General features: G+C 42.1%; 1 protein-coding gene across 4 annotated transcripts in view; it reads left to right on the forward strand.

The window, feature by feature from the left end:
* pde1a (phosphodiesterase 1A, calmodulin-dependent) overlaps positions 1-8,449 on the forward strand; it is a 628,668-nt gene extending 620,219 nt beyond the window's left edge. For all 4 annotated transcript variants that reach the window (XM_078551925.1, XM_078551926.1, XM_078551928.1 and 1 more), the window contains one exon: positions 2,242-8,449. The gene's annotated coding sequence lies outside the window, so the exon portion shown is untranslated. The remainder of the gene's footprint in view (positions 1-2,241) is intronic.
* The last annotated feature ends 750 nt before the right edge of the window (positions 8,450-9,199 follow it).

Here is a 9,199-nt window from a genome sequence, read left to right on the forward strand (position 1 = left end):
GAGGGAAAGCCCCCTGAAGGCAGAGAGCTGCCACAGGGAGTTGCAGGCCCGAAAACCATGAAATAAAGTTTTGAAAATCAGAAAAAAAATGTCCAAGCATCACAATCAGGCACCTGAACATATAGATTATAAAAATGCTATCCACGGATTTTTATCTTCATTTTATTTAATAACGGAAACCTCATCCCACCCTTTGATGAGGTTTGATGAAAAATGTAAAGTCTGCCTGGCCGATTCGCCTGTCCGCCAACTGTAAGGTTGGACGGGCCATAAAAAATCAGAGGCAATTGTGCCGTTAATGGGATTAGTTGCCCTCTTAATTGTTGGTGGATGGACTTCTGACTTTTGCGCATCCCCACCAAGCAAAACATTGTGCTATTTTACGCCCGATCGGGACGGGCATGCACCCGCCCACAAAGTGTAAAATTCTGTTCCTGGACTCCAAAGATTAAATTACGAGGAGAGATTACATAAACTTGGGTTTTATTCCTGGAATTTAGAAGGCTTAGGGGTCGGGTCATCAAAGTTTTAAAGATATTAAGGTGAACACTAATGCAAAAATAAAATACTGCAGATGCTGGAAGTCTGAAATAAAAACAGAAAATGCTGGAAACACCAGGAAGGCCAGACAGCATCTGTGACGTGAGAAATAGAGTTAAATATTCTGGGCCAATGATCGACCCAAAATATTCATTTCTGTTTCCCTCCACAGATACTGCCTGGCCTGCTGAGCATTTCCAGCATTTTCTGTTTTTATTAAGGTTAACTAATAAGATAGATAGAAATAAACGATTTCTGCTGGTTGAGGAGTCTAGGACAAGGGGGCATAATCTAAAAAATAGAGCCAGAAATTTCCAGGAGTGAAACTAGAAAATACTTCTAAACACAACAGGTAGTCAAATTTTGGAATGCTCTTCCGCAAACGGCAATTAATGCTAATTTTGAAATCATGTTAATTTAAAAACTGAGATTGATAAATATTTTTGTTAACTAAATTTATTAAGGGATATGGGGCAAAGGCAGACATGTAGGGCAGAATTTTTCCGTCAGCGAGCTGGGGGTGGGGCCCGCTCGCTGACGCGAAAATGATGTTGGGTGGAACCCCCGACGTCATCCCGCCCCATTTAAATATTCAGGAAGGCAGGCGGACAGCGAAATCAGCTGTCTGCCCGCCGACCTGTCAGTGCCCAATTGAGGCCATTGGCAGGATAATTAAAACAATTAAAGGCCCTGCCCGTCCAACCTTAAGGCTGGCGGGCAGGCCAGGAGCCCCAGCGGGCTTCTGAAAAAACATGAAACCTCATCCACCAGCGGGATGAGGTTTCATGTCTGTTTTAAAAAAGTTTAATAAAGTTTTTGTGATATTTATTAACATGTCCCATCTCGTGTGACATTGTCACATGAGGGGGACATGTTAATTTTTTAAATATTCTATTTTTGAAGTTTGAAACACTGTCAGCACTGTCCCTGAGGCAGCACTTATTCTCAGGGAGATGTGCGCTCTTTCGCGCGAATGCGTGAAAGAGCGCACTCTGACAGTTGGGGAATCCCTCCACCCCAGCACAGGAAGCGCATAGCGCTTCCCGTCGGGCAACCCGCTGGGCCCTTAATTGGCAGCGGGGCCCTTTTCGGAGGCGGCGATCGGCTGCCTGTCTGCCGCTGAGCCAGTGGGGCCCACCCACCCATCAAGGGCAAAATTCTGCCCATAGAGTTAAGCTGCACATCAGGTTTCATTGAATGGTGACACAGGCTTGAGGGGCTAAATGGTTTATTCCTGTTCCTGTGTGTGCCCTAGCCTATTTTGCTTAGTGGATTCAAGCCCTTTTGTGCAACTGTTGTTCAATGTTTAACATGATACTATTACTTTAACGACACAGTTTTTCAAACGTTAAACACTCACATGCTTTTGCATTGACCACATTTGAAAAGTGCCCGGCATCAATCAACATATTGTCAAAAGCAAGCCAATGTCAGCTGAGTACAATGAACGTTTATTAAGCAGTAATGTAGAAGTTCCACATGATTTGGTAAATGAAGCTTATGATTGTCCCCACTGTATATTATTTTAGTGTAACAGGTATGGAGATATTTTGTTGAACTTTAGTAATGATTTTTTTGAGATGGTGAAGTACCATCGCAAAACATTGTTATCATTGAAAGCTAATCACAAAGCAATAAATATTGCTATCAGTAATGTTTAAAAATGTGGAGATATAAAAACGTATCTTTTTGATCTTTTAGAATGATAGATCGTGGCATGGTGCTGGAATGATTAGAAGTTGATTACTGCACCTTTACCAAGCATCCCTCCAACACTGCTGGTGCATTACTTCAAGCAACATGAACATGATTGCATGGCCCTGCTCTTCTTTAAAATTAAGACCTGGAGAAGTGACTTGTTTCGTCTTTCTCTGAACTATTTAATCTAACAATTTCCTCTTCAATAACCTTGCCATTTGACTACAGTTTTTTGTTTTTTAACGAGACTAGCCATCAGGTTGCAGGTTTTTTGGGCCCACACTGTACTCTGGATAAAAGTGCTTTTGATAATGGTGCTTTCATATCCTAAAAAATTCAGCTCAACACAACTTAAAATTTGGGTAGCACGACTAATCTTTCCACCATTGTATCTCCTTGACTATAATAGTAAACAATATAGAAACAGCACTGTGACAGCAGACAAGAAAGTTTGTAGCCTCAGGAAACACAGTGAATCTTTAGGCTTTAGTTTTATTCTCAGATGAAACTGTTAACACCCTCAGCTTTGGAATGAAACATTTAGTGGAAGCTCTGTGCATTAGAGTTGCACTGGTATAAAGACTCATTTGTCTGGTTACTTATTGATGTCAGCACAACATAAAAACAGCCACAGTATTACATTGAGACTGTTTTATTTATCTCCCTGCTTCTAGGCAATTGGGCGCCACTATTGTAAAATGACATCAAGATAGACAGACTCTAAATTCGAAAATCAATAGTGGTGCAAAGATCATACCACAAAGTTATGTTAGCATTACTCAGAGCCACGTCACATACAAGTGTAATCTCACCTTGCATGTTTCATGGATTTATAAATACACTACACCTTTGATGTTATATCAATGAATCATGGAGACCTTTATGGTAAAGATATTAATAAAAGATAAAGGAAATTTAGATGTTTACTCAATAATTTATTAATGCTGTGTGTGCTGAAGTGTACGCCCACTTTTGCTGTTATGACCTTTCAAAATTTGCACCGGCATTGTATCTGTTGAATGCTAATCCATTGTGAACAGACAGCAGTCAGCATTTTGCTAATTTAAGCTGAATGTTATAGCACTGGAAGACATCCAATCTGATCTGACGATTTTTGCCAGCAGTACATTTGTGTTGAAATCTCATTCATCACTCTTACATCCTTCTTTTAAAATGAGAGCAAAGACTTTTTTCCTTTTGCGTTGAGGCACTTTGGGGCTGAATTTGCCTGGGGATTCACCCACTCATCCACTGTATCTTTAGTGGACAAGCCCGGAGAAAACTGCTTAAACAGTGTTCATGTGCTTTCCTGGAGTTTCCATGACTCTTTCGTTGAAAATGTGCGGCAGGATTTTTAGTTCAGTGGGCGCCCACGATCGGCAGGCCCGGGAGTGGCCGGGAGACGGACCCCCGACCCTGATCGGCCCCCGACCGCGCTTTCACGCTGGCTGGCCAATTAACGGTCAGCCAGCGTGAATCGTGCACTGAGAAGGTCAGTGCTGCCAGGATGGGGGCGGGAGGAGGGCAAGTGCTGAAGTCAGCGCGAGTGCGGGGGAGCGCGGAATGAAAACTCCTTGAAGGCAGAGAGCTGCCTCAGGGAGCTGATGAATTTAAATGCAAAAAGATGAAGATTTTTAAAAACGGGGGAAAAATGCCCACGCATCAGAATCAGTCACCAGAACATATGGATGATGAAAATTCTGTGCAAACATTTTTAAAAAAAATTAATATCGGAAATCTCATCCCGCCTGTGGATGAAATTTCCTGCAAAATGCAAAGGCCAGATTTGCCCACCCGCCAAAGAGCAACAGAAAATCTCAGTTAATTACCACTTTAATGGCCTTAATAGCCCTCTTAATTGTCGGCGGGCGCGCTTCCGACACTCGCATGCGCCCACCGACTGAAATATCACGTGAGTGCGCAATGATGTCGGGACGCTCGCCCAACATCATCACGAGCTATTTCAGGCTCAAGCGGGTCAGACGCGTGCCTGCATGCCGAGCAAAAATTTCTGCCTATTATGAACAAGCAAAAGAGTCTCCATTTCTATTCACCATCATTATTTTAGATTTGGTTCATCCTTAGAACCTTATATTCACAAAATGTTTTCATTTCTAGTGCTGAATATTGGGATTTTTTTGATATTATGAAGGGTATTATGAGTAAAATATGGAGAGCTAATTCTAAGAATCTTCCTGATGAACTAAAAAATATAAACTACAGTCATTGAGAGGATGTATTATTCTTTCAAATTACTTTATTTCGAAATGTTTGCACTTAATATTCTGAAACAAGTTGTTCAGAACCAGGCCCACATTTTGTGAGCAGCAGTGAATTGACGGTGCTCACCTCACCTCAAAAAAAGCTGCCCACGAGTGTAGTGATCTCCCTGGTGTAGATTGCACGTTTCCTTCTATTAATTTGACCTCTGCCGCACAGCAACAGTGATGTCATCAAGCAGGTTAAGCAGCCAATCACATTTTAATTCTTTGTTTTATTTGTTCGTGGGATGTGAGTGTTGCTGGCAAGGCCAACATTTATTTCCCATCCCTAATTGCCCTTGAGAAGATTGAGGTGAACCGCTGTAGTCCATGTATTGTAGGTGCACCCACAATGCTGTCAGGGAGGGAGATCCAGGATTTTGACCCAGCGACAGTGAAGGAACGGTAATATATTTCCAAGTCAGGATGATGAGTGGCTTGGAGGGGAACTTCCAGGTGGTGGTGCTTTCATGTGTCTGCTGTCCTTGTCCTTCTAGGCCAGGCTGCTCCAATCGTTTCTCTTGTGGGGTGGGGGGTCACTTGATGAGCAAATTTCGGAAAGATAAAATTTGGCACAACATGAAACTGAATTTCAAAAAAAATTGAGGTATCAAGAAACAAAACAATTGCTGAGCAAAAATAAAGCAATGTCATAGCAATAAATTGTTAAGTTAAAAAGAGTTATTAATAAAAATGACCAGAGTGTGAGAGGATCAGAGTGTGCGTGCCGGGCTCACTCCCAGTCTCAGGGTGCTCACTCATTCACTCTCACCCACTGTGAGTGTGGAGTGAGTATGTGTTGGTGTGTGATAGTGAGAGTGAGTGAGAAACCTGAGACTGGGAGTAAAGCAGATACACACTCTCTCTCTCACTACACACACACACACACACACTCAATCTCTAACACATGCCAGCCAGCCTCTTCCCCACCTCCCCTCCTCCTCTAACCCTGGGCTCTGCAGCATTTCAGTCCCAGGCCTCGCAGCCAGCTCTCCTCCTCAGTGCTCCCGGAAGCCTCGTCCGCCTCCATGTCCCAATACCCTGGTTCTTCCCACCCACCGGGCCCCAGCACTCAGTCCCCCCGCCCTCACCCAGGCCCGGGTGCAATTTCAACTGAAGCCCGGGCACGCTGGTCCCCCATCGCCTCTCTGCTCCCACCTCCAGGACCCCGGCACTCTGGTCTGCCCCAGACCCTGGCACCCTAGTCCCCCCGCCACCAGGCCCCGACACTCGGGTCTGCGCCGGGCCCTGGCACTCTTGTTTGCCACCTCATCCTCCTCAGAAAGAAAGCCTCTTTATCCCCTGCACGCCACTAGCGAGCCTATCAGCAGCAAACATGGAGAGGAACAGCCTGTGATTGGAGAAGCAGCTCCTTGCAGAACCTTCCACTCGACTTACCTGCCTGACTGGCATTTTGAAAACTGGCTACGGGGGCCACAACCTGGCCCGCGGGCAACTAGTTGGACAAGCATATTCTAGGTGGCAACAGTCACAGATTTGGAAGGTATTGTTGTTGGAGCCTTGGCAAGTTGCTGCAGTGCATCTTGTAGATGGTACACACTGCTGCAATTCTGCACCGGTGGCAGAGGGAGTGAATGTTGAAGGTGGTGGGTGGAGTACCAATCACGTGGGCTTCTTTGCCCTGAATAGTGCTGAGCTTCTTGACTGTTGATGGAGCTGCACTCATCCAGGCAAGTGGAGAGTGTTCCATCACACTCCTGACTTGTGCCTTGTAGATGGTCGACACACTTTAGGGAGTCAGGAGGTGAGCTACTTGACACAGAATTCCCAGTCCCTTACCTGCTCTTGTGGCCATAGTATTTATATGGCTGGTCCAGTTCAGTTTCTCGTTCAAACATTAACTCCCAGGATGTTGATGGTGAGGGATTCAATGATGATATTGCCATTGAGCGTAAAGAAGAGAATTTCTCTTGTTAGAAATGGCCATTGTCTGACACTTGTGTGGCACAAATTTTACTTGCCACTTATCACCCAATCTGAATCTTGTCTAATTGCTGCATGGAGCCTTGGATTGCTTCAGAATCTAAGGAATCATGAATGGTATTGAATACTCTGCGATCATCAATAAATGTCCCCATCTCTGACCATATGTGGGAGGGACGGTCATTTATGAAGCAGCTGAAGATGGTTGGCCCTGAGGAACTCCTGTGGTGATGTCCTCGGTCCGAGATAATGGGCCTCCAACAACCAACTTCCTTTGTGCTAGGTATGACTTCAAGCAATGGAGAGCTTTTCACTTGATTCCGCTCTTAAAAACATAATTTCACATAATTCAACAAGGCATAACTTTTACCTTGGGCTTTTATGGTGCATTTAGAGAATCAAAAATGGAAGTTCACATCAATTCAAGTGGTATCTAAATAATTCCATCTCTGGGGACTCTAATTGTTTAATATTGTTTGGAGGAGCAGGGAATCACTGACAACAGCGTCTGGATTCATACATTTAACTGCACATGTACAAATGTCACAAGTTGCTGTCAGTTTCACAGTTGTAATGAGAGCGAATTCTGATCATTTCTCTATCATTAAAATGGCAAAATCCAGGCCACTGTCTTTACACTGAGTTCCCCCAATGTCCCACAGTAACTTCAGCGGAACATTGATGTGAACCTCAGAGAAAACCACAGCTGCACAATTTCTCCGGGCTTTCTGCTAACCTGAAATCAGAAGGGCCTCTTTGGACTTCCCAACCATACATACTACAGATTAAAGATACTAAAGCATTCAAGACATGCTTTACACATTAGAAGAAACACATTTTTAGATCTGATACAAACGCACAAAACGAGCATCTATGGAAGAAATATCTGGTGCTTTTGAATATGTTCACAACATTTAATAATAAGGAAAAATACCAGAATGAGATTAAAAACAGGAAATTATAATTTCAAACAGTTCAAGTGAGACCTTTGTACAGACATAAGTCACTCATTTTGTAATTCTTGTAACCTAATGCTAAGCCATGATAGATACAAATAGAGTCAATTAAAAACAACCCTTCCTGGATTGAAAAATGAGTAGTTTGGCCATAATACTTTGCCTCGGTAATACTAGTCTCGAAAGAGTTAATTGCTGAAATATAATTAAATTATAATGCCTCACCATTTAATCTTATGAGTTGTCAAGTAATCAGAGTAGTCTAATTCTTATTTTTAGTGTTTATTTATTCATACATTTGTTGTATTTATTTAATGACATCAGTAACTGCTTTACCTGATCCAACGTAGTAGAAATATCTGATTTTCATCAACCATGGAGGAACTTTTTTTATTGACTTCAAATATAAAACATTCAAACTGCTTCTGACTAAATATGACAGCAAAACACTGTAGTGAAGTAAGAGCAGTTTGAGGACAACATTAAGTTAAACTCATTGAAAAAAATTTTACAAAAAAGCTTGTAAGAAAGATATTTAGTCATTTCCACTTAGGAAGATTTTATTTTTATCCTTTAAGAAAATGGAACCACTACTTTATTCTCGATCAAACACCAGAAAAACAGTGATTTTGCACGGTTTTCAGTTGAAGTGACACTGTCCAATCCTCCTGTGGATATTTATTCCTAACTGTCTGAGATTGCACATGATTAATAATTAATAGTGGCAGGATATCAGACAGTGACGAGCACCATGGAGTCAAACTCTTTGAAGGAATTAACCTCCTCAGGAGAGGAAACAAGGGGAAAAATTGGAAGAAAAGAATTAGAATAGAAAATTAGGAGGAGTATAAGCTGCAAAATGTTGTACAAGACTGAACTAAGTCAAAAATATGAAATGGAATATCTTTTGTATTTAGACTATGTGGTGAATGTTTTCCTGTGTATATGCATTAGTTCAATATTCTCTGTAATTGTGCTTTGTCTCCTAGGTTGCAGTCACTGTACAGAATATAAATAATTGTACCAGAGTAAATAAACAGAGAACCTGGACCTTTTGTACCATTCATTACTCATATGCAAAAGAAAAACATTTTTTCTCTTGGAAATGGTTGATAAAGCCATTTGGAAAAGAAAATGAAATAAAATGACAATAACTTCTTAGAATGTTTGTATATTGAAAAATAATTTATTTAGACTTTCTCCATTAATGAAGAATATATGCAAGTTAAATAAATATTTAATTCCACTGCTGGCCACATGATTAAGGTATGTAAATGAAAAAGAAACATACTTTATATCATGCAATCGATCTCTTCAGTTCCACTTGTGTGTAAAGTTGATTTTCTTTTTTATTGTGGCATTTTTGATTAGAAATACCCTATGAGTTACATGTATGTCAGGTTCCTCTTTATAAGTCACCAAAATATGTGCCCAGCAGTTATTCAATAGAGAGTACCATTACTGTAGCATATCATCAGTCAGAACCAAAAAAGATTTTGGCATCTGCAAATGTGTCTAAGGTCACCCTTCCCACCTCACTGCCAATTGATGGCCAATTAATGACCACTTAAGGGTCTCATCCCACTGCTGCTGGTATTAGCTCAACTGCAAACAGGCCTGTTGCCATGATGCACGCACTAGAGGTGAACCTGTGCAGCCACTTGTCACCTCCGCGTGGCGAGGGGTGGGGTGTGGATGGAAGGGCTGGTCCCACGATCAAAGGTAGTCAGTGCCTGTTTGAGAGACTGGACATTGGGAAGCGGACGGGGACCTGCTGAGAGTAAACCCCTGCCCCTGCCT

Source organism: Cetorhinus maximus, chromosome 11 (genome assembly GCF_964194155.1).
Source record: "Cetorhinus maximus chromosome 11, sCetMax3.hap1.1, whole genome shotgun sequence".
NCBI lineage: Eukaryota > Metazoa > Chordata > Chondrichthyes > Lamniformes > Cetorhinidae > Cetorhinus > Cetorhinus maximus.